This window comes from Elephas maximus, chromosome 21 (genome assembly GCF_024166365.1).
Source record: "Elephas maximus indicus isolate mEleMax1 chromosome 21, mEleMax1 primary haplotype, whole genome shotgun sequence".
Lineage (NCBI taxonomy): Eukaryota > Metazoa > Chordata > Mammalia > Proboscidea > Elephantidae > Elephas > Elephas maximus.
In genome coordinates, this window is record NC_064839.1 from 51,264,691 (window position 1) to 51,290,856 (window position 26,166).

At 54.1% G+C, this 26,166-nt stretch overlaps 1 protein-coding gene across 5 annotated transcripts in view; it reads left to right on the forward strand.

The window, feature by feature from the left end:
* The window catches only part of GSE1 (Gse1 coiled-coil protein), a 446,848-nt gene that overhangs the window by 254,592 nt on the left and 166,090 nt on the right, over window positions 1-26,166 (forward strand). The window lies entirely within an intron of this gene.

A 26,166-nucleotide genomic window follows, 5' to 3' on the forward strand; every position in this document is an offset into this window, starting at 1 on the left:
AGGAGCCAAGTTTGTCGGGTTCGGAGCCAGACTCTGCCCTCTGCCATCTGTGCAGCCTCCACACTCAGCCTCCTATACACTCGGCCTACTCGCTGTGCGCCTCAGTTTCTCTATCTGTAAAATGGAGATAACGACTCCTTCCTTTTTGAAAGTACTTAGCACTGTGCCTGGCACACAGCCGGTGGTTTTTGTGATGGGAGAAACATGTATCAGGCTGAGAGACAACACGGAAGAGGCAGAGGGATGTGACTCTTCAGTAGGGTTTTGAGGGATGGGTAGGAGTTTTCTAGGTGGATGATTTAAGGAGGAAAGGGCAATCCAGGTAAAATGAACCCTGGGAGTTGAAATGTTAGTTTTTCATACATGGACTCCTCCCTCTCCCCCTCCAGGTGGGGAGTTCAGCAGGATATTTTAGTTGAGCTCAACTCTTCCAGCCCCTCCACACCCAAGGCTTGGACAAGGGATGCCTGTGTGCTGCAAGTGTTATCAGGACCATGTCCAGGAGCTGAGATGGGCTGGTGCAGACAGGGCCTAGCAACTTCTTTTTACCTTGATGCCACTAATTCTGCTGCCAGAGCAAGTAACACATTTGGGGGGCACCTACTATATATACTTTGGGGGGTGTGGTGAGAAGCACAGAGATAGTAAAGTGAATGTCACCCTGTGCTCCGCTCCTCACATTGTACTAATTCACATCATCCTCACCCCACCCAAAGGAGGAGGCGTTCTGTTTTCACCCCATTTCTCAGAGGAGGAAACTGAGGCCCAGAGACATTACTTGTGACTTGCCCAAGGCTGCACAGCTAGGAAATGGGAGAGCTGGGGCACCTTCTGGCAGCCCACACACTCTTAACAGAAATGCCTCGTTAGGACAGGCTGGCCCTCAGCCTCAGGGCCTGGTGGCCTGGTGTCCAGAGACCTGGTTGCCAACCATGCCTCTTGGAGGTGGGTGGCCTGGCTGAGTCATTTAACTTCTAGATTTCACATCCTCACCCAGGAGACGGAGCTGCTGTTGCTGGCAGCACACCTGTTCACATGTTTGTTGGGGGCTCAAATTGTGCAAAAGGCCTTTGTAAACTGTTAAGTGCCCTCCGCATGTCAGCCGTTGCCGTTATCTGGAGAAGAGCAGCAGATAATATAAGACAGTGACCAATCTAGCACCAGAACCCGTCAGAACATGCCAGAACCCATCAGAACGTCCCAGAGCCCATCAGAATGTGCCAGAACCCAGCAGAACATCCCAGAGCCCATCAGAACATGCCAGAACCCATCAGAACATCCCAGAGCCCATCAGAACGTTCCAGAACCCAGCAGAACTTGCTACCTGTGGGCTGTGCTTGATCCAGGGATTCCTGGGTGATATGAAGATTTGCCAGGTGAGGAAGAGAGAGAGAGAATGAAAAAGTGCATGGTTCCCAGGGAAAGGGGGCAGGCTTTAAGCTGGGCCTGGTGAGGTCATTAGCCGGCATATCCAGCTCTTCCTGTGCTAAGCACTTCATATCTGTAATAGCCGGGTATCCGGAAAGGGTGGGACTCAGCTCAGAGAGCAGGGACCAGACAGCCTTCCTTCCAATCCCCGCTTTGTTACAAGTTTCGAGACCTTGGGCGCACCAGTCAACCTCCACGTGCCTCAGTTTCCCCTCTCTGTAAAATGCGGATAATACTAATCCTTACCTGTGGGGCTGACAGGAAAGCTGATAGGAGCTATGTGGACGTGAAGTGTTTTTTCAATGCCAGACTCTGTTCTAAATGTGATAGTGTAGCTGCTACTGTTGTAATCTGTCGGGGTGGGACATGTGAGGGTGAAAACAGGAGTGTGCAGATGGAGGGGACTGCCTGAAGTTAAATCCCCTGCTCTCCAGTGGATCCCTTACCCTCTCTGCCTCGGTTTCCCCATCTGCCAGGGTTGAGGTTGTGAGGTTGCCTGGCACACAGCAGGTGCCCGTGGGCGTGTCGGTGTCCCTTCTCCTCCAGCCCCCCGCCCCTCCTGCCTGGCAGGCCTGTGGATCAGGTGTCCCCAAGGCGGTGGGCTGAGACTGGCGGGCCTCCCAGCCGCACACCTGAGAACCTGCTGGCAATGTGTTTGCTGAATTAATTGACTTTGTGTGAGGGAGCGCGTCCCTGTAAATCTACCAGCAGGCCCTGGTGCTCACCACCGGGATGCAGCAAACACAAGACTAGACTTTAAATAAGGGTGCAATTATGGTTTGAATAATTGAAGAGCGTTGGGGCACCGGCAGCCCTTATGCAAGGCTGTCCATCCGCTGCCGGGAGGCTCCCAGCCTCCCCGCTGGTGCAGGCAACACCCTCTCAGCTGACGACGCAGGAGAGCTTTCAGACCCTTAGCAGCCACCCAGGCAAGGGATCGTGTGTCCCGTTTTTCAGATGGGCAGACTGAGGCCGGGGAGGCTAAGAGCCTGAGCAACAGAGCCTGGCAGTCTGGGCCGGGCAGAGCTGGCTGTTTTCCTGCCTTGCCCTGGTAGGAGGGAGAGGTGACACCACTTCCAGAGCCTGAAGCCCCTTTGGGATTTGGCGTTCCACCTGGGAAGTCTTGTGGCTCTGTGGTGGGCCACATCTCCACGGGGCGATTCTATGCTGCACTCAAGACAGTTTTGTATCGTGTGGGAACATAACCTTAAAGAAAATCAAGGCACAGATTCTCCAATTCTAGTCATCCTCCCCACGGCCACGGTCTTAGTTTGGTGCCAACAGGTCCCACAGCCTTCTCCATCCTGTTACTCCTTTTTCATGAAGGGACCAGACTTCACCTAGAGCCGGCAACCCCAAGTGAGGGTTCAGGGTAGGACACTGATGTTGCATTCCTGCTAGTGGCTTGCAGCTTCCTTCTGGGCCCAAGTTATTGTTTTAAAATTAGTTAAAGTGAATTATCCTTCAAGAAACAAAAAGAACTGCTTGATATGACGGGTGATTGTTGGATGCCGTCATGTCGATTTTTGACTCACAGCAACAACAGAGTAAAATTGCCCCATAGGGTTTTGTCAGTAATATGGGGGGTACCGGCATGGTGGACATACTGAAGGTGGCCCTCGAGTGACAGCAGCCAGGGAGACCCTATGATGGGGATGATGTTGGCCAACATTGATACATGTCAGCTCACATGTCCCCACAGATGGGGAAACAGGAGCACAGAGAAGCTAAATAACTTCCCCAAGTCACACAGGAGAGCCAGGGTAGAACCTGGGCAGCCTGGCCCAAAGGCCCCTCTCCCAGCCCCCAGCACTGCTGCCCAAGATGGCAGGTGATGGGCAGGGTGCCTCCATTTTCTGTAGTCAGGTCCCCTGGGGCAACGTTTCAGTTCATGGTCTCTGCCCAGTGCCATGTCAGCAGAGATGCAGGGCTGGAGGTGCCGGCTAACCCCATTCCCGTCCCCTGGGGTCCACAGCTATACCCCAAGTCTGACCTGAAGAATCCACTTTGATTCCTTGGCACCTGTCCTAGGCCCTGAACCAGCCCCTGGGGACCCAGTACTGACCACTTCTTGCCAGGTCACACCTGGCTGGACCTGCAGAGAAGCCATGTCCACCACCACAGACAAAGGCAAGATTAGTGGGTATCTGAAAACCACCTGGAACATCCTCAGAGGTATCCACACCTCACACCTCTAGACACGTGCAGGGACAGCCTGAGTCTGGGGCCAGGCCCCCAGGGCTGCCCGCCCTCCTGCACCGGAGGCCTCTGGTCCAGCCCCTGTTATCCCCAATCGATGCCTGGGCCTAGAGAGTGTGAGCCACCTGCCTGCAGACACACAGCAGTGTGTGGCCAGACCCCAGGGGGAGCAGAGGGGCCCTCTTCCTCTTCCTCCCCGGTACCTTCACCCGTCAGCAGGCAGCAGGAGTGAGGGCTGGCCCTCCTTGCGGCTGTATGCCTGCCTGCCCACCATTCCTGGAGGGCGTCTTCACTGCCCGGCCCCTCCACCACTGCAGCCGCCACCACATTAGGGCAGATGGACGACAGCTAATGAGCTGCTCGCCCCATTAACACTGAGGACGCCTTCCCGGATTGGAGCAATGCAACTCCCTGGCCAGCCCGCCACTCTGACTGGGCACCAGAGCCAGCTGTGCTTCATTCAGTGTGCCAGTAATTGGGACGCCTCGCTCCTGGGGGCCTGGTGCCTGCCGGGCCCCCACCCAGCCCACCCTGGAGTCGGAATGCAAAGCAGAGCAACCTCCTCTTAGGCAAGCCCCTCATGGGCCTGGATGGGCGGCTGTCACACCTATAGTGCCCCCCAGCATGCCCTAGAGTCTGCTGGGAGGGGTCATGGCCCCATTTCACAGTGGGAAGTCAAGTGGCTCAGCGGTGAGGGGCTGTCCCACACATATGCTATCTTTCTCACACACACACACGCACACTTGCTCACGGACACTCTCATTCACACATCCACGCTTACTCATACACATATATTATCATACACACCCTCCCCCCCACACATCTATTCTTTGACATTTGCATTTGCACACATACACATATGTATATACTCACATGCGCTCAGCCGCACGCAGTAACTCAGTTTTCACACACACATACATTCTCTTGCACGATGTACGTTCTCACATATACTCACACTCATTTATTTTCACACTCACACTTACTCATGTGCTAACTCACATTTTCACACATACTCATATGCTCACACACGTACACTGTCTCACGTATAGTCCCACACACACGAGATAAGCACGTGGCCCTGGTTTTCCTCAGCGTTAGCAGTGTTGCACAGACTCACAGTTGCCCCCAAGGGGCTCCGGCCCTTGGTGTGCTGGCATTGACAAGCCAGTGTAGCTGCTGCTCAGGGCGGGGAAGCGGTGGGCAGCATGTTCAGGAGGACAGAGTGTCTCCTGCCCCTAGGAGCCCATGGCTCTGAGCTGGTGGAGCCTTGCCTCCCTACAAAGCCCTCAGTGGCTCACATGGCTGGCTGGATTTAGTGAGCCCCTCACCCACCTACCTGGATCCTTCCTCTGGCCCCCACGACATAGTCCCACTCTGGGCCCTTTCAGGAGCCTGTTCCTACCCCTATGTTCTCCCACCTGCCCACCTCTCCTGTAGCCCCTACCCGCTGCTTCCTACAGGACCCCCAGGCCCACTGCCCTCTGGCCCACATGGGTGTGCCCTTCCCATCAGGAGCATGTTTGCAGGATGGTCTCCGCTCATTAGTGTCTTGAGAGAAGAGCCTTCTTGCCCTGCTGTCGGCATTCTTATGCATTTGAGTTTAGATGCTGCCAAAGTGTGGCAACAGGATGAAGGCTAAAGTAGAATTATTCATATATTTCTCGCCTGGCTGCTTGTGCCTAGCCCTGGGTTACCTCAGCCGCAAGACCGTGGTCTCGGGTTTTATTTGGTATAGGTGTCCCAGGGCCCTGGGGGCCTGCTTGGTGGTTAATAAGTACCCAGGGGATTCCGATGCAGCGATGCCTCAAGCTGTGCTGGGAAGAATGCCTTTGAGACTCTGGTTCTCAGATACAGACCCCCTCTCCTGCCCTAGTCGACGCCCTGTCTACTTGGAAGGTTTGATGGTTAAGGTTATGTGTCAGCTTGGCTAGGCCATGATTGTCAGTGGTTTGGCAGATACTATGTAATCATCCTCCATTTTGTGACCTGCTGTGAGCAGCCAGTCAGTTGAAAAGGGAGTTCCTTGGGGGTGTGGCCTGTATCCAATATATATAGATGTTCTGGCAAAGCTCGCCCTCTCTTGACCCTGCACCTGACTCATCTTCCTCTGACCTCCTGTTCTTGGGCCATGAGTGAGCCTTCTGACCTGCCGGTTTTGAGTTTGTCAGCCCATGCAACGACATGAGTCAGGAGAAGCCTCCAGCCTGATACCTGGCCCATGAATTTGGCACTTGCCAGCCTTCACAACTACATGAACCATTTCCTTGAAATAAATCTCTATGTGTGTTTTTATATATTTACCCTTCAGTGGTTTTGCTCCTCTAGAGAACCCAACCTAAGACAGGAGGAGATTAACAAGCAACGGCAGGGGGCAGCTCAAGTCGTCACACATAAACTAAACTGGATATTAATGGTATATGAACAGTTTTCACTTCCTCACCCCTTAGGGAGAGTTATAAGTTAACTCAGGCCAAGTTTGAGCCAAAACTCGCTGAGTTTACTTTGTTTTGGTCAGCTTTACCTGTCTGTTGTTGGGAGCCAAAGTACAAGTAGATGGAGAGCACCGTCTTTGAGACCCGAATTTTGGGGACCACAGAACCTGTCCCTGCTCTGACAGGGACCTGTCTGGGGTGCCAAAGAACCCTCCTGTTCTGTGTATTTGCACCTGGGCGGATTGCTCTAACGACCACTCACACAGGGCTCATTGCGAGCCAGGCAAATGTGGACTCATTTAAGGCTCATGGCAATCTCATTGTTATTATTTCTTCCACATTTACCGACGCATCGTTGTTGTTGTCAGTTGCTGTCCAGTTGGTTCTGACTCATAGCGACCCCATGTACAACAGAACGACACATTGCCTGGTCGATCGATGGTACGCTTGAGTCCATGGTTGTGGCCACGGTGTATTTTGGGTGCCTTCCAACCTAGGGGACTCATCAGTTGAAAACTGAGGCACAGAGCAGCTAGGTAACTTGCCAGGTCACTCAGATAGGAGTGGCAGCGCCAGGGGGTGTGATGTGGGTGGTCTGGCCCCGAGTGCAGGATTGGAATTACTCACTGGGCACCTTGATGGAGCCTCTGGAATGGGTGCCTGGAGGCCAGGCTGTACCTCATGAGAGAACGGAGAGTGGAAGGAGGTGGGCTTCCACAACCACTAAGTCAGGTCTCAACAGGACCGCTGTTCAACCTCAGTGAGGAGATGGGTGTATAGCCGCAGGTGGGCAGAAGTCTGTAGGACTTTAGACAGTTAACATGCCCTTTGGGTCTCAGTCAGGACTGTCCCCCCAAGACTCTGGTTCCTGGTCTCAGAAGGGCTGTCTATGCACAGTGACCCATCACCCATACCCTCTGCCCTCTGCACCTCCAAGGCCCGGCAGTGCCTCTCCCCTCTGGTGTCACCCTGTCCCTCTTCCAGCTCTCTGCAGAGCAGCAGCAGCAGTAATAATGGGTCAAGAGGCAGAGGCAGCATCACTGCCCAGCCATAGAGACTCCTAGGAGGAGCAGATGGGGAGCCTGGGAACATGGCCTTTAACTCCTTTAGGGACCAGCCCTGCTGTGACCTTGCTGACAGTCACCCCCCTCTACCCAACAGGGAAGGAGCCCAGTAGAAGGAGGCCCAGGAAAACCCAGCAGTCAAATAGACTCCTCCATGGGAGTCTGTCCTCAGAGGACACAGCCCCGCCCGCCTCATTGTTTTCAGTGTCTTTCTAGCTGTTCTATTGCCCACACCAAATATCCTTATCCTCTCAGAGTCCTCTCTCTGCTTAATTCAGCTGGTCCAATACCCCCCATTTATCACGTACCTACTGTGTACCTACGGGAGGATAGCACAGGCCCTGGTCTCGGGTTTTCACTCATTGGCTCCTGCACGCAGCCACAGTGTGTTGTCTGCAGTGCTCTGGGCGCGGCGTGAGTGCTAGGAAACTCGGAGACTAGTTAGGAGAGCATTCCTCCCACGGATCCAGACTTCCTACTAAGTCCAGTGCTAAGCCAACTGGTGAGGCTACAGAATGGTCATGCAGAGCAGAGAAGGACAGCTGCAGTGGTGACCACGCTCCAAGTCGGAAGCCCCGTGCAAGAGGGAAGTACAGCATTTAGGAGGAGGCACCCCAGAGGCTATGAAGTTGGATTCGGGTTTTGCAAACTAGGAGCTTGCAAGGCAGTGGGAGAGCAGAAGACAGAGTGTCTGAGACTCTGGAGGAGGGCCAGAGAATCGGGCCAGGGCCTCACAGGCCAGTGGAGCAGGAGCAGTGGGTGACTTCTTGGAGTTGAGACGGCTGGGCTCTGGAGAATGGGCCCTGTGTGGTCAGTGGTGGAAGGGGAGGCCAGAGGCAGCGGAAGACTGGCCTGGCCCCATAACCACCCAGGAGTCAGGCTTGGTGTAAATCCACAGCCCTGGTGTGCTTTTATTAATTGTTATTTTTCTGGCATTCATTATTCCTGCTGGTGGTACAACGCTTACAAGGTCCATAGAACTTGCTGGGATGATTGATGGGATGTCCTACGTCTGCCCTGTCCAGTGGGGTTGCCGCCAACCCTGTGGCTGTCGAGCACCTCACATATTCAGTGTGTCTGAGGAGTGGAATTTTGCGTTTTGCCTCATTTTCATGAATATTGTTTTGAACTGAAACAGCTGCCTGGGGCTAGTGTCTATTTGCCCAAACACCCATCCCGGTCTTACTGGGCTTTCCAGCAGGGACTGATGCAGTGCAGTGATGTGGTCACTGTGATGTTGTCCCAGCCACGTGCCCACCACAAAGATGTTCACGGCCCTCCCTTCCCATGCCCTCTTCACTTCTTGGGTGCGACAGGCTTACCGAGTAACCTCTGCCCAGGGAAGCAAGTGGTGCATTGCCTGAGCCCCCACCCTGCCTCGAGTGCTGCTCTGAACAAGCACAGAAGCCCCTGGGCAGAGATGGGGGCTGAGGCATCGTTTCTCCAGAGGCTCACTTGGTGTAGCCGACGGACTCCTGGTTCCCCAAGAGCCTTGCCAAGTTGTGGCTAAGTTACTGAACAGTCTGAGCTGCCAGCCAAAGAGGAGGAACCCTCCACAGCCATATCCCCAGGGTGGTGTCTGTAGTGGGTTGAATCATGTCCCCCAAAATTCATGTCTGCCCAGAACCTCAGAATGTGACCCTATTTGGAAATGGGATCTTTGCTGATGTAATAGTTCACAGGAGATCATACTTGAGTAGAAAACCAAATGACACCCTTGCTGTGGAGTCGATGGACCTGCCTGTGCCTCTTCTCACTGCCCTGCACCCTTGGCCTCAGTTTCCTCATCTGTAAAAGGGGTTCAGGGCAGAGCAGATGATGTCCTTGGTGGCTGAGATTACAGAGTTGACCTCTGGGCTCAGGGCTGGCCCCTGAGACATCTTGGGGTAGATGCTGCAGCCACGACTCTGGGAGGGCAAGAGGCATCTAATGGGGAGACTGTAGGCGGTTGCCATGGTGACACCAGCCTCACTCCCTGGCCTGCCCTCCTCATCCACTGACCCCTGTCACCCCTCCGTGGTCGTGCCAGGCCTGGAGGGGGTACCCCAGGAAGAGGCAGGCACTCTTGGGCGGTTGCCACAGTGCCCTGACTTAGACAGGGGAGTGGGTGGGAGCGCCTCTCTGACACCCCGGCTCTGAGCAGAGCACAAATCCATCACTGTGAGAAGCGGCTCAGTGCAGTAATAGCATGGGGCCTGCCGGGCAATTGATTTAAATCATTTTATAGAGAACCTATGTAAAATAAAAAGCCTTTAATCACATTTGTATCCATTTCCAGGCTCAGTAAATCAATTTGAATTGAGCTGGGTGCCACGGTTACAGCTGATTAGCGTGTGTATGTATGGTCGAATTAATGCGGCCTAGTCCACCCGATGGGGCACAGCCATTAGCTCCCGCATCAGCCTCCTCCGTGGTGGTGGTGGTGGGGGGGCGCTAGTCAGACCCCGCACCCAGACCCGACCATATGGCGGGCTCCTCTCCTCCTACTGCCGGCTGCCTGGATGCCCACCCCTTCTTTGCTGGGGGTCCCTGTGAGTGCCAGGGAGGATGTGCCTGGGGAAGGGGTACAGTGGGGGTCCCCGTGCACATGTCTAGGGACAGCATCTGTATCACCCAAAAGTGATTTCTCAGCCTCCTGTGCTTGGCTCACTCCACCGGCCTCTACAGGTGCCTGCCTTGTCTACGGAGACAGTGGGCATCCATGAGGCCTGCCTGGGCAAGACCCTGGGCCATGAGGAGGGTACAGGGCAGGCATGCTGATGGAATGTCTGCGAGGTGTCAGTCCAGCTCAGGTCTTTTGGGGTGCATCTGAACTGAAGAGACCCTTCCCTGCTCGCAGGGTCTTGCTGTCCAGTGAGAGGAGACGGGCAGTAAGCTGAGACAATAAACCCTGGAGGTGGGATGGGAAAGCAGGACAGGAGGATTGAGGGCCAGGGTGGGAGGGCCAAGTGGCAGTGTTAGACAACTGTGGTTAGGAAAGGTCTTATTAAGAAGGTGGAATTTAGGGACACTTGGAAGGAGAAAGGAGCCCTGGTGGTGCAGTGATTAAGCCCTCGGCTGCTAAGGTCAGCATTCGAACCTCCCAGCCGCTATGAATCAGAATCCTGCAAGGAGAACTGGTGGGAGGAGGGAGGGAGGGAGGGCGCTCAGAACAGATGTCTGGAGAAGGTGCTGGGCAGAGGAGACAGAAAGCACGGCCTAAGGCCAGCAGGGCCTATGTGTGAGGATGGTGAGGATCCAGGTGGTGTGGCGTGGTGAGGTGGGTTGATGGATCCTCAAGGGCCTGGTGTACGGGAGAGGAGTGAGATGGGGGTCCCTGGAGGGTTGGATGAGGCCAGGCATTACCCCAGGCTGCTGCGAATGGAGGTGGGGGAAGCAGGGAGACCCAGGAGGACCAGTTCCTGGGAAGGTTGGTTGGGGCTCACGGTGGCCTGGAGGAGGGAAGAAAAATGACCAAGTCTGGTCTCCTTCTGGAAAGGGGTCAGGAGGCACCCAGACTTCTCAGGGAGCCCTGAAACCATGTGTGGGCTAAGCAGAGCAGAGGATAGGGGAGGGGGGTCACATGTGCCTGCTTTTGCGACCAGGACAGTGTCACTCCTCCCAGACCATGTCCAGCCATGCCTGCCACCTCGTGGTGGCTGTGATCTGCACTGACGTGGCACACCGAGGCTCGAGTGGATAGGCAGCCTCTGTTTCCCTGACGTTGTACCCTCAGAGGCCTGGGGGTCTGCTCTAGGTACCCTGGAGACATCTTCCTGCTTGCTTGGGCACCACGGAGGTGATGGGGAACTGACCCCCGGCCTGGGCCACCCATTCTCGGCAGCAACACCCTACCCCATGGAGGTGGCCAGAGCCAGACTGGTTTGACTGGAGCTTCCAGTGGCCTTGTTTTTCCAGCTCATCAGAACTGGTTCTTTGGCCAGGATCTTGATGACAAGTGCATTTGATCTATAAATAAACTGAGTCTGATTCTAACAAGCCTGCTGGTGGATGGAGAACGGCCCAGACCAGCTGGACAGGGGCCTCTCAGGATCCCGTCTCTAGCCCTTCAGGGGCTCAGGCCAGATTCCCCCACCTAAAAGGCACCCACCCCACTGGACCTATTGGAAGCTTCCCGGTCCAAGCCCCCCTCTCCAATGGGACACCTCCCTCTTGTCTCACTCCCAAGAATTGCAACAATAATGACAGCAGCGTGCTCACTGAAGGCCAGGCAGTGTGTTCAGGGCCTCACCCCACTAACTTATATAATATTCTCAATAACTCTGTGAGGCATTTACCCCCATTTTACAGATGGGGCAGCTAAGGCCCAGAAAGGTTCAGCAACTTGCCTGAGGTTGCACAGCTCAGAAGTGGTAGAGCTGGGATTCAAACCCAGGTGATGTCTAATGCCAAGCCCTTAACCATGGGGCCATGCTGCTGCCCCTCAGAGCCAGTGCACCTCTGAGGGTTAGGATACATGACCTCATGGTGCCTTCTGTAGTCCTTCTGGATGGTCCCTGACATGGTGCCAGGTGGGTCCAGGCACACACTTGGTTATCCTACACGCGTGTGCTGGGCATCTGCCATGTGTCTGGCTCCATGCCTGGAGCTGGGGACACACAAGGACCAGGGCAGATGACCCAACCCAGAGAAATTTGCATTCTGTGTGTGTGTATGGGGGTGGCAATGAGTATACTGATAATGTATGATTGTCCAATGGTGAGAGGTGCTAAGAAAAATGCTAAAGCTGTGGGAGGGGGTAGAGATCCCTCAATGGGGTAGGCAGGCAGCCCCGTGCAGAGGTGACCGAGGTTCGAGCCTGTAGGATGGAAGCCAGTGAGCCCTGTGCTATCCAGGAAAAGTGCTCCAGGGGAGGGATGGCAAGTGCAAAGGCCGTCAGGCTGGCCCTCACCTGTGTATGCCCCCAGCCGATGCGGTCTGACAGAGGTTTCTAGACTCAGATTGCTGCAGGGGCAGTAGGGTCACCAAGCATGACCCTTTCATCTAGTGATGAGCAAACAGAGCCCAGCAGGGCTCAGCCGCCTGCCTCTGTCCCTATCCAGCTTGCTGCATTGCCTGTGTGACCTGAAAGCAGGGCTGGGCAGTGGTGGTCATCAGCCACCAGGCAAGGGGCAGAATCTTGCTTTGGCCAGGTCGGCCCAGGACTTTCTAGGTCAGGCAGGGTAGCCTTCCTCCCAGCAGTGATCACACTGGACTCTTTCTGAGGTTGAATTATTCAGAACGTGACCATTCTCGTGTTCCGTGGCCCTTTCAGGGAAGGAGAGCGAGGGAAGGAAAGGACCCGTTCCCCTAAAAGTTGCATGTGGGGTCCCTATATCTCTGGGCCCTGGTCAAGCTAATTTGCAAGACCATCCCCCATCCTGCGTCCAAGGCATAAGGGTCAGTAGAGAGGGGAGAGTGTGCTGGGCTGGGGGCGGTGGGGTGGTCCACACCCTTGTTCCTGTCCCTGGCCGAGGGACCTTCTTAAGAGCTGTTCAGACCCCCCAGGGCCTCTGACCCTACACTTTTGGACAGCTGAGCAATGACCACCCTGACTGCCAGGGTTTGAGACCCAGTATGGTGGGGAGAGTATTCAGACCTTGCCAAGGTTTCTTGACCTCCGGGAGGGTGGCGGGGGGGGGGGGGGGGGAGGCGAGTTTGTGACCTGATGGGGGCCGCTTGTCACATTGGAAAGATGTGAGACCCGGGGAGGATGGAGGTGATTCGTAAAATGTCCCCGAGTCTCTGTTTCCTCATTTGTCAGAAGCCACAGACGGCACTCGGCCCCCGGGAATCAATTACTCTGGAAGTCAGAGTTCAATACCTGAGGCGGGGGCTCAGCAGTCAGCTGGGGGGAGCAGGCACAGCCCCCAGCAGGAGTCTCCTGCTTCATTTCCCTGGGGGCCAGGCCAGCGGGAACAGTGACTTACCCCGTGGCCCCAAGGTGAAAGGTCCCCACTTTGCAGCAGCGGTAATTCTCAGAGCCATCCATCTTGAGCCACCCTTGGCCCCAAGCACGTCGTCGGGGATGAGGGATGGGCCGGGAATTGTTACAACAGGTTTATACCTCATGAGTGATGGTGTCTGCGCCACTACTGCCGGGCGCCACCAGGACCCATAGTGCTGGGGACGAGACTGCACAGAGAGCAAAGCCATAAATACCACGCGGAAGCTTCTGGAAGGGTGCCATGAGGACCCAGCCCAGGGCGCTGGGAGGAGGTCTTTGGCGTTAGGCTCTGGGCGTGGGTGGGGGTAGCAGTCAGCTTGCCCACCCGCAGGCCTGGCCAGAACCTGGGAGATTTTTGTAGGTTGGAGGCGGAAATGGAGTCAGGGAAATTGGCTTGTTTAGAGGAGAGCGGGGAGCGTGCTGTCAGTGGAAATAGCAATCCTGAGTATTCAGAAAGCTCGGGGCCTGTAATTCCAGGCCAGGTTCCCTGGAGTGTGTGTGAGTGGCTGGCTGCTGGAAAGGAGGAAGGACTGGAGAGAAGCTGTTCCCAAAAGACTCAGACACAAGGGGCTGTAAACCATCCCTTACCCACTTGCTCCATTCCAGGGCCACTGGGAGTTTAGGAGGGTGTCATGGCCTCCACCCCCTTTTGTTGGACCTTTCCAGTCCTGCTGAAACCACTACTTAGCATCCCCAAGTGCTCGTGTGGACATAACCCTGCTGAGAACTTGGGTGGCTCTCGAATACTCTCTCCTCTGCTTCCTGTTTGTGCCTTGGGAAATGCATTCTAGCAGGGAGTCGGGAATCCCCGCATGTGGGCTCCGTGTTGCCTTGTGTGTTGCTAGAGTTCTGTGACCCAGCATGGAGACTTCAGCCTGGGGCCTCAGTTTCCTCATCTGTAAAATGGGGCTGCTGAGAATATGATATTAAATGAGATAACGCTTGTGGCACAGAGTCAAGTTTCCCTAAAAGGTATCTAGCTGTTATGTTTAGTCAGTATTCCTAATTTGAACGTATTTTTCTCCTAAATGCAAGAGCCCAGCAACCTGCTAGTAGTGACCAAGCCTTACAGTTCTTGGCAGCTTGTAGTGTTGTATTAACACCTCCAGCTTTAATGTTTGCTCTTACCCACTGCGTGACCTCGAACAAGTGGCTTTGCCATTCTGCCTTGGTTTCACCCTCTGTAGAGTGGGAACAGTAACTGTACGTACGTGATGGGGTTGGTGTCAGGGCTGAATACATATCAGAGCACACAGACCGGTGCCTGGCATGTCATCAAGATCAGTGAACACGGGCCACTGTGATTGTTGCTGTGGTTTCGCAGCTCCTGGTCACCTACTCCTGGTTTGGATGGTATCAGATAAGCCTCACACCAGCATGGGCAGGAGACAGAGCAGGTGTGGGCCAACCGTACAGATGCAAACTGAGACTGAGACCAGTACCTCACTCAAGGTCACAGGAGCTGTTGCGGGGGGCACAGTGCACTATCCCTGTTTTTCCTACAAGCAGATGAGCACATGGGTGCACCCGTGTACTCACACATACATGCACACATGTACACATGCTCACATGAGCCTGCACACACATGTGAAGTGCATATACAGGCACGTGTGCATGGGTGTATGTGTGTATGTGCAACTCAGACACTTGCATATGTGTGACTTATATGTGCATGTATACATATAAACACAAATGCACCCATATGAGCCCTGAGGAGCAGGAGCCTGGGTGGCCAGCATCCCCAGCCTTGGCTACTCCTTGCACTCTGTGAGCGTCCCCATTGGGAGTGATGATCAGGTGGGGCCCAGGAGCTCGGCTGGACACAGTTCCACCTTCATGGTTTCACCCTGGCCCAGGGGTCTGTTTCTGGTGTCACAGAAATAGCAGCAGGAGCCACGTGGTGGTGGTGGTGGTGGCTGGAGTCTCTGCAGAGCCTGGGAGCCTTGTCCTACTTGGTTTGAGGCAGCCAAGGAGGGACAGCCTCAGGCTGCCTGCATGAGACCCTGCTGTCATCTGGCGACGGCCGGGAGGGCATAGCCACACCTTGTTTCTGGTCTAGTTGAAGGAACAGCCATCTGGCCTGGCCACCCTGCCATCTGCAGAGTAGCAGGGGTCAGCGTGTTAGACACCACGCACCTTGCTTGGGGTGACAGGCTGAAGGGGCAGGAACCCCAAAGGCAGGAAAAAAAAAAACACCAGCTGAGAAGTTTGAGGAGGCTTGACCTTGGGTCGACCTGCATTTGGGAGGAGGGGGAGAAGGGCAGGGCTTTCTCTAGAAGGCTGGGTGGAGTTGGCAGAGGGGGGTACTGTGGGGTTTTGAGTAGAAAGGAGCCCCCTTTCTAAGCCCCCCCCGCCCCGTGTGAGTAGGACTAAGGCACAAATGATATAGCTCCTGGGAGGCACACTTGCATAGGTGAGGTGGGCAGGTGAAAGTAGGGTAATCTGAGTAAAAGAACAACTCAAGAGTGGCGCCAGCAGAGTGCCAGCCAGCTGACACCAAGGGATCTGTCTTCACACGGGTGGGAAAGTAATTTTTTTAAATGCAAATGAAAGCTTGGAGTGCCATTTGACACCTGCTAAGATAGCCCCCAAAACGTAAAACAGTAACACCCGTTGCTGGCACAGTTGTGGTGGAACTGATACCTCACGTAGCCCCGGGAGCACATGAACTGGGAGAACCCATTTGGGGAACCAATATGGCAAGTTGTAGCAAGAGCCATAGGAATCCCTGGGTGGTGCAAACAGTTAAGCACTCAGCTGCTAACTGAAAGGTTGGCAGCTCAAACCCACCCAGAGGTGCCTCAGAAGAAAAGCCTGGCCATCTGCTTCTGAAAGGTCACAGCCTTGAAAACCCTATGGAGTAGTTCTACTCTAACACACACGGGGTGTCCTTGAGTCAGAGTCGAGGCAACTGGTTCGGTTTTTAGCAAAAGCAAACAAATAATAGGTACAAAGAGCTGTTTCCCCCTGCAGCAAAATCCTGGGACTAGGTGTTAGCATGGTAGAATATCAGGGTGCCAGCAGAATGGTGACTTCAGGGACTGGGGGAAGTGGAAAATTACCAGCCTCCAGGTGTCGAGAGGCTGGCTCCTTCTGGAAAAGGTTTGTTCTTTTCTCTCCTCCTCTCCTTCTGGGGAAGAGAAAAGCAAACCGAAGGTGTTGTGGAGTTCACGTGGATTCCCTGAAAACCTCCAGAGAAGTGATAAACAGATCTTTGCATCCTGGTGCTGGTTAATTTGTTTTCAATAGGTTTCAATCAATTAAGTGTGGTCCTTGGGAAGAGAAAGTGCACCAGTAATTGGCTAAAATAAATCACTCGGCACTTCAAAAGCAGCTCTCCGCTGAGATGCGCACAGCCCAGCCTTTGATTCTTAATAAACAGGCGTGTTTGTGCCCCACCCCCTGGGTCCCTGAGCTCCATGGGAACAGCACACCGAGAGAGGGGGTATGGTCGCAGAGGTCCCCGGAACCCATCATCCAGGGCTCTGGCCAACCCTGCTGCTGCTATGTGTGTCTCCTCCTATGTGCCCCTTTGGGAACTTATGGGTCGGGACCCTGAAGGGCAGCTGCCCAGGTGCCCGACATCCCCTGTCCCCCGGCCTTCCGGTTGCAGTGGAGCCGTGGGGATGGGGGTTCATCCCCCCTGCACCGAGAGGGCCCCAGGAGGGCGGTGACCCTGTCTTTCTCCACAGGTTCTCCAACTGTTGGAGATTAGAGCCCCTTCAGATGAGCCATTCCACTTATTTTTTTCAAATTTCCATCAGGCTCTGGCCAGGTCCTAAAGGTGGTATGGCGGGGATGTGGAGGGTGGGAGAAGGGATGGCCCCCGGAGGAGGAGCTAGACGGGGAGGGAGCACCTGGCACACGCAAGGTCAGCCTTCAGGGAAAATCATACTTGAGCTGAGCGAAGGCGCTGGCTCATTATGGGCTGCACAACAGGGGAGCGAGATGCCAGGGAATTCTCTCTGACAAGAAGATCCTGGAGTGGAGCAAGCAAAAGTGGAGGCAGCTCAATGGGGGCAGGAAGCCAGAGAGAGGCAGCATCAGCCGAAACCCCCTGCCCAAGGCTGCCAAGGGCTGGGTAAGCACGTAAAGAGGGCCAAGCTGGGCTGCAGGCTCCAGCTTTGTGGTCACCAAGACCTGGCTGTGCATTGTGACCTTGATCCCAGCACCCACCTGGGACAGTGAGCCTGACCTATCCTGACCTCCCTCAGTGGGGTGATAGCGTCCCTGAGCCTGTCCTGCTTGTGCCCTATAAGCACGTCACATGTCCGGCTTACGTGCTCATAAGAACAACCTCCCTGTGAGGAAGGAAGTAAGACTGTTCCCATTTTACAGGCAAGGAAAACCGAGGCTAGGAGGATCGAAGTACTTGATGGTCCAGTGGGAGAGTGACCTGGCCCCAGAGCCCTGTGGACCAAGGGAGAGGTGCCCAGGGAACCGGCCTTCCCCACAGTCGGCCAGCCCTGGGCCCAGGCCAGATCCCAGGCCTTTAGAGTCGTGGTCCAAGTTCTCATCCTTTTTGCCGTTGTGATCACCATGCATGCGTGCCTCTGAGACACTACAAGGACCTGGAGAGGGAGGGTTAAAGCGTCAAGACGAGTGCCACTCCCAGCTAAGGCCACGTGCCCGGTGTGGGGTCCAGGGGTGAGAGCTGGGCAGGGATGACCTTGGTGTTCAGTCCTCCTTGAAGCTTGAGCTTGGAACAAGGATGGGAAATCAGCAGGTTCCAAGGGCCCTGGGGACATGACAGGAAGCAAGGCAGCCCAGGCCTGTGTGCTCACAGAAGAAAGGAGCCAGCCAGGGAATACTCCCGCGATGAGGATTATCAGAGGAAAAATCAGGATAAAGGGCTAGAGTGGATGAGAAGGTCCAGGAAGGCCCCTCTGAGCCAACACCTGAATAAAGAGAGGGAGGAACACGAGGGGTCGGGCGTGGGGGGAAAGCCAGTGCAAAAGCCCTGTGGTCTGAGCTCGCCAGCATGTTAGCACAAGAAGAAGGAGGCCAGAAAGGCTGGAAACACTGGCTGAGGAGCCATGAGATTACTGGAGTTAGAATTTTCTATTCCTGTGGCCTTCTGAAGGCATCCAGGGACCGCTTGATTTTGTTACCACGTTTGCTGGGAAGGCCGAGGGCAGGGGTGTTCACTCCGTCTCACCTCTCCAGCCTCCCCAGCCTTCCCCTGCCCCTCCACCAAGGCTCACTCGGCTCAGGCGTGGGGTGTTGAAGGGCTTCTCCTCACAAATCACGCTGCCTAATGAAGTACCGTGCGCCTTAAAAGAACTCCAGGGCCCTGTGCTCTGCACCAGGTCAGCGCCTCCGCGAAATTACAGCTGTAAGACACAGCGAGGGGGCACAGGGCCTCTCACCCTGCCTGTAATTACGGCCTACAGAGCCCTGATTGCCGCAGTCCAATTAATTAAACACGGCAGCGACCCAAATTATGATCCCTCGCCTTGTACCGAGCAGTATTTTTAACCTTAACTGTCTGGGCTGAGCTTAAATCTCCTATCTGGACGGAAGTGTCACCCGCGGGAGAATGAGTGGTGTTGAACCGAACCTCGCTGATGACAGACCCTGTAATTAGAAACTGGAGTGTCCCTGAGACCGGTCTTTAAAACTGTCAGAAGCCAAATGGCCGTCATTTGATACAAGGCTATCATTACCCGTGAACCTATTAGCTGCAGGTAAATAACATATTATTCTAGGGACAGAAAGCGGGCAGGTTGGGGAATTTGCTGGCGCTTAATTAGGACTCACAGCGTCAAAGATGGATGGTCACTCTTCCCGCTTCCTTCATTAGGAGCGAGGTGCGGGTGTGGCGGGGGGTCGCGGGGAGCCCCGGCTGCTGACCATGCAGAAAGTACCAGCCTCCTGTGTCTGCCACCCTCATAGCTTGTCCTGGTGCTCGTGTTTAACCCTGATCCCCATGGAGTGGGTGGGTCTGATGGGATGAGGGCGGGCAGGCAGAGAGGGCACCCCACTTATCAGAGGGCACCGCCAAGGAGGGCAGGATCCCCCCGGGGCTGCCCTTCAAGGGAGAGGCTGTGGGAGTGTGGATAATGAGAACACTTTACAGTCCATAAAGCGTGTTCTGTGCAGTGAATTGGGGCTTCCTGGTACTGTCTCCCTTATTCTGCCCTTGTTGGGAGCTGCCATCAAGTTGGCCCTTGACCCATGGTGACCCCACGCACAATGGAACTAAATGCTGCCCGGTGATTGACTGTGGATCAGACCATTGTGATCCTAAGGGTTTTCACTGGCTCATTTTCAGCAGTAGATCGCCATGCCTTTCTTCTTAGTCTGTCTTAATCTGGAAGCTCCACTGGAACCTGTTAAGCATCCTAGCAACACACGAGCGTCCACTAACAGATGGGTGGTGGCTGTGCATTGGCTGGGAAACAAACCTGGGTCTCCCGCATGGAAGGTGGAAATGCTACACTGAACTACCACTGTCCCCCGAGACTCCTGGAATCATGGATCCTAGTTCTTGGAAAGGCCTGTTGAGACCCTGGAGTCCTGGTCACCTAAAATGTGGTGCGAAGACGAACGCCAGTCCCCAGAGCGATTATGGGTGGTACACGGATAAGTGTTTCACTTAAAGAATTATTTGATTGCTGCTTTAGTGTGTGTCTAAATATCGTGCAGTTAGCACATGAAGCTCTTAAATTCTTCAGGGTTTGGGCTCAGAATGAGTGGGTTAAATAGTGAGTCAGTGTAGACAAATAATAAGTGAATGTATCTGCCCGGAGGCCTGGGTGGCAGGGAACAGAAGACTGTGACTTAAGTTGGCTTGAACAACCTGGGAGTTTTTAATGTCCTGGAACAAGGGGTCCAGGACTAGGTTGGGTGGGCTCTAGGCCAGCCGGTAGCAGCTTCAGCTCTGCCTCCTGTGTGTGGACACTGTCCTTGGGCTTACCTGTTGAATAAATGAAGAGTTTATAAGAAGTTAAACTATTAAACCACTGGATGGAGGATTCCATTCCACCCATCAGCACACACAGGCACACAAACATATACCCCCCACACCCATGTACACATACAATGCCCATGCATCCACTGTACCCCACACACCTATGTGCATCTATGCATGCCTTCACACACATACATGTAGTATACAATGGACCTTTAAAAAGTATACAATTCAGTGGTATTTAGTGTAGTCACAGTGTTGTGCAACCATCAGCTCACTCCAGTTTCAAAGCTTTTTCATCACCCCATAAAAACACCCCATACCATTGAGTACTCATTCACCATCTGCCCCCGCCGCAGCCCCTGACAACTACTGACCTGCTTTCTGTCTCTGTGGATTTGTCTGTTCTTGACATTTCCTGTCAATAGAATCATACAGTATTTGTCCTTTTGTGGATGGCTTCTTTCACTGAACATAATGTTTTCGAGATTCATCCATGTCGTAGAATGTATCAGGACTTCATTCGTTCATATGGCTGAATAAAATTCCACTGTGTAAATATACCCCATTTGCGTGTCCATTCATCTATTGATGGACATTTGGGTTGTTTCCACCTTTTAGCTATTATGAATAGTGTTGCTGTGAACACTGGTGTACGAGTTTTTGTCTGGACATATGGTTTCAGTTCTCTTGGGTATATATCCAGGAGCGGAATTGCCGAGTCATTGTGGTAACTCTATGTTTACCTCTCCTTGTGTTTTGAACGTAGGTGATGAGAAGTGAGATGTGTCAGAGATCACCCCCAGTGTGGAAGGGGGTGGATGCTCAGTAGGAACACAGGGAGAGGAGAACATGGGTCCGGTGCCTTTCCCTGCTCCGTCCCCACCTGCGGCCAAGGCTGCAGCCACTGAGTAAGAAGAGTGCTTACTTACCCCTTCATTTCACCCTCCCTTGCTGGGCTTGCCACGGTCACAGTAACCTTCTCCTCCAAACGGTGGTCCTGGTGTCTGTCCTGCTGGCCCATGCTGGGATAGTCCCATCCTGCACAGCGCCCCAAATTAATGGCTCCTCCAGCCTGATCCAGTCTCTTTGCCGAGTCACTGTTCTCCAGGGTCCCCAGGGAAAGGAGCAACAGGAGGGGGCTCGGTGGGGTGGGTGGGACTGATTGTGGACATTCCTGGTATGCAGTTAGATGGAAATGTGGGTGCAGATATAGATAGGGGGTTACCTACCAGGACCCCAGAGCTCCATCGGAGCTCCCAATTCACCGTAACCATGCTCTCAGGCCTCTGCAGCTGTACCCTCTCCTATTTCCTGAAGTTTCCTCTCAAATCACAATCCAGATTTGCACACTGTTCCCCCAACCTGAGGCCCCCATAGCCCTGGGCCTGGGCCAAGCTGGCAGGCCCCTCCCTCTCCCTCACCTCAGGGAGATGTGTGGGGGCTGCAGTTTTCAAGAGCATTCCCTGGTGACATATTTGGTTGGCTTGCTGTCTGGCTGGGAGATCCATCAGCTGGTGTCCTCGAACTCGCCAGCCCCGAACCACGTTTAATTTGCCAGTCCATGGGTTTCCTATCCAGGTATTCATCTATATTTGTGTCAGGCGAGATTGCTTTTGTCTTCCTCTGCCTGCTAATAAATCCCTCTGTAGAGCTCCATCCTCCACATTTGGCTTACTTTGTGTCCAGTTTGGAAATGGAGTTGGGGTTGTGGTGATTCCAAGGGGGAAACCCCAGAAGCCACATCCCAGCTGTTTCTCTTCCTCCAGGCTTGCTTCTAGGATGGCTGGGCTGGGGGTGAGCAAGCAGCTTGGTGTGGCTGGGATGCCCGTCGGGGACCACAGGTTTTCTCCCCACCAAATGGGTGCTACTTCTTTTTTTATTTTTCAGTTTTAAATGATCTTGAAGTATATATAATATTCATCTAGAGTAGTGTGAATCAGGGCCCACCTCATGAGTTCGTAGGAACCACACTCACTGTTATCTGCACCCACATCAAGAGAAAGAGTGTGGCCAGCCCACTCGGGCCTGTGATCGGTCACTGCCCCCACCCCCCCCCCCAGGGTAGCCGCTGGCCTGACATCCAATGCCATCGGTCAGTGGCGCAGAACAGGTGACATTTCAAAGTGACATATTCAAAGTGACCTCCTGCCTGGCCACTCTTCCATTTTAACACCACCAGGGGCACGAGGTGAGCGGGGACCGGATGGCAGAAGTAGAAACAGCTCCAGGAAACATAGGCGTCCGAGGGAGCGTCGAGGCAGGCTGCCTGAGAAAGGCAAGGTACGGGTTGAGCTTCGGCCTGGACTCCCAGCTGGCCCTATTGACCAACGTGGGCGGGTGTCAGGGTGGGGCTATGTTTCAGGGACACATGGCAACAGTTACCCAGAAACACAGGCCGGAAAGGAACAGTGTCGCCTCTGTGAACTTGATATTGCTGAAGGAAGTTGGTTTGTCAAGTTTGTTTCCCCTGAAGGCACTTTACCTGCAGAGTGAAATTAAAATTAAAAAAAAAAAAAAAACGAGTTGCTATAGAGTTGACTCTGACTCATGGCGACCCCATGTGTGTCAGAGTAGAACTGCTCCATAGGGTTTTTTTCTTCCCCCATAGGGTTTTTAATGGCTGATTTTTTTGAAAGTAGATCTCCAGGCCTTTCTTCCAAGGCACTTTTGGGTGGACTCCAACCTTTCAATTAGCAGCTGAGGCTGTTAAGCATTTGCACCACCCAGGGACTTTGTCTTTTACCTGCTTCCATGGGCCCCCTGACCTTGGTGTTCTGGGCAACAGTTCATAAACACCCATGTGCGCAACTTGTGTTGGCCCATTGGGAAATGCAGACATGCACGTGGAGGCCTCTGCCCTTAAGGGATGGGCGCTCAGAGCATGAAGCCTAGACAGGAACACATGGCTGGTGAATCACCTTGTGTGCCGTCCAGTTGACTCGACTCCTGGTGCCCCCTGTGACAGAGTAGAACTGCTCTATGGGCTGGTCAGCAGCCCCTCGGATAACCAGTTGTGTGGGCACATGAGATATGTTGATAGGAAACGGAGCTGCAAGACGCAGGTAAAGGCAGAAATGGCCAGAGGAGGACTTGAGCCTGAAAGCAGGAGGGGTTGGGATGACCTTGGTGGAGAAGAGAAGGCCTGCTGGGGAGGGGTCATCTCTGACAAAGGTGAGTGGACTGGACAGGAAGGTGAACTCATTTGATGGGGAAGGGGTCTATCCACCTGAGTGGGCACATATGGAAATGAAGTTGGATAGAGGGTTTGACCTATGCTGTGGGCAGCTTTAAGGGACAGTGTCTGGGAGGAGGTACAGGGGTCCTGATCATGGAGCAAAGACCTTAACCTCACTCAAAGAATTTGGTCTTTGTCTTGGGTTGCTGAGCAGTAACCTCTAAGGCCTTGGAATCTCCGTGGTGATTGAAGTGTCTTTGATGAAGCACACCTGAGGGGTTATGCGAATAAGGTGCCTCTTGGGTGGGTGGGAGCTGTCCAGGCCAGAAAGGCCACCTGTGATATCAGGTGACCTCAGGGGAGGGGGTCATGAGTCGTTCAATCATGCCTATGTCATGAGGCCCCAATACAGAAAGGCTCTGGACGGGGAGGATTCCGGACCCTTCTGGCTGGTGAAAGACATTGATGCATGTGGAAGAGTTATTGTTCTTAGGTGTCGTGGAGTCATTTTGACTCATAGGGACCCCATGTGACAGAGTAGAGCTGCCCTATAGGGTTTTCTGTGGGTTGAAATCGACTCAACAGCACACAACAACAAAAATCTTTACAGAAACAGATTGCCACTGGGTGGGCTTGAACCACCAACCTTTTAGTTAGGTGGGAAGGTAGCGTGTCCCTTTTTGGGACGTGGAAGCTCCATGTTGGGAACCCTCTCAGACCTCACCCCATGCATCTCTTCGTTTGTATCCTTTTTGCTGTAATAAAACTGTAATCTGTGGCAAGTATAGTGCTTTCCTGGGTTCTATGAGTAATTCCAGAGAATTGTTGAACCTGAAGAGGTAGTGTGGAAGCCAGCAGATCAGAAATGAGAGGCCCTGGAGATTCCTGAGCTTGTGGCATACTGAGGGTAGTGGGAACCCCCAAATTTGTAGCCATCAAGTCAGAAGTGAGGGTGTCGTGGGCACCTCCAAGCTTGCAGCAGGTGTCTGAGGTCTTGGGCTGACTTGGCCATCTGGAGAAGTGTGCCCTTTAATTTGAGATCTGCCCTTGCCCTCGTGGTTAGGGTCAGAGGAAGAGGGGTTGCCTGCGTAGATGGTGTCAGAACAGAATAGGATAGAATAGATTTGATTTCCCAGTGGGGACCCAGAGATGGGGGCTCTGAGGGCCTCCAGCCCAGGTTCTAGAACAGTCCCTGAGGTTGCCTGGGCCTCTCTCAGGCTCCTTCTCAGAACTGTGAGGAATAGTTACACCAGTTCCTGTGGATGGTTATCTCAGGAGCCCGGAGCCTGGTACAGGGTCTGACGTTGGGAAACATGGTGGATGGAGGGTGAAGCCAGCAATGGGATTTTTACATGGAATTGAGAAATGAGAAGTCTTCATCTAAAGGATGCAGGGGCTGGCTGCACAGGTCAGTTGTGGGGAACAGGGGTGGGCTAGCCAGGCTGCAGCCAAGGAAGGGTGTGTTTCCGGGACCCTCTGCTGCCTGCCTGGCCCCCGAGGGTGAATCAGAGGGAGTCCTCTCCCGCCCACCTGCACCAAAGGCTGCTTTAGGCGGCTTTGAGGTGTGTGGATTTGAGAGCTCCCAGCCCCCAGCCCCCACCCTGTCGGCCTCGTGATCTCACAGCCCCTGCAGACAGGTTCCCTGACAGAAGCTGACAAGAGCCATTTCCAAGATGGATTGATTCAATTTAGCACAAATTTTTGCTGGATTTGGTGACGTACGGCTCACTATTGGAGCCGCATAGACTGTGACTCCAGAGAGAGAGGGTTTATTAGGCTGGGCAGTGTGTGCAGGTGGGGCCTGAGGGGCAGGCACCCCCCATGCGGCCACCATTTTGTGTGCCTGCTGGGGGCCCAGCACCCTCCCCTCCGCCCCCAGCTCCCCGTCATTAGGGCCCGCTCTGCCTGGCTCAAAAGGAAAATGCGTTGCAAGTCAGCTTTTCATTATCCTCCAGGGGCTGGATTTCCATTTTATTCCCAGAAGCAAAGTTTGCTACTTCCAGGACCCCACTCTGGGAGATACAGAGCTAAAGACATCTTCCCTCTGGGCTGATAAATTCTTAATGGAGACTGTGGCTCCACTGTGGGGGACATGTTGGTCCAACCTTCACCCCTGGCCCAGGATCAGAGCCCCTGTGTGTGTGTATGTGTGTGTCCATGTGCTTTTGTGTGCATATGTGTGCATGTGCATACACATGTACACATTGCATGTGTGCACGCACGTACATGTGCATGTTTGTGTGCACTGTGTGAACATGTACCTGTGTGTGCTTGTATGTACACGTGTGAGTGTTGAAGCAGAGTGCACATGCCCACCTTGGCCCAGCCACACACCCCTGTTGGGCCGCCTCACTGTGTGCACAGCTGTATACCTGAGTGAGCATCTGAACTGGTTGCCTCAGCGGGAGCTGGAGACGGCTTCTGGCGCTCACTGCTGTAAGGAATCGGTAGAAGGGAGGGGAGTGCTCAGCCTGCATTAGTGAGGCGGGACCGCAGTGTGGGCACAGCTTTGGCCTTGTTGTCAGAGTCCCCCTGCGACTCGTACCCCGTGAGAGAAAACCAAAGTCATGATTAGAATCCAGAGCCCCCCAGGATTGTCCTCGGCCCACCATCCCCTGTGATCCATCTCCAGCCCCCATCCTCTCTGATCCTATCTCCTCCTGCTCTCTTCACTTGCTCCACTCCAGCCCTGCTGGCCTCCTTGCTGTTCCTTGAACTAGCCATGCACACTCCAGCCTCAGGGCCTTTGTACCTGCTGTTCCCCCGGAGGCCCATGTGGGTCACGGGCCTGGTCCCTTCAGGTCTTTGTGCAGAAGTCAACTGCTTCATGAGGCTGGAACATACCACCCTGCCCAGCTTCAATCACACACCCCACCCAAATTTGTCTTCCTGGCTTTGGTGTTTCCTTTCATGTTTATTACATTTTAACAACATACACACCTAAGGTCCGAGAAGGCAGGGATTGCCCTCCATTTCCTCTGCACTATAGCCCCAGTGCCCAGCCCAGTGCCTGGCACTTGATGACT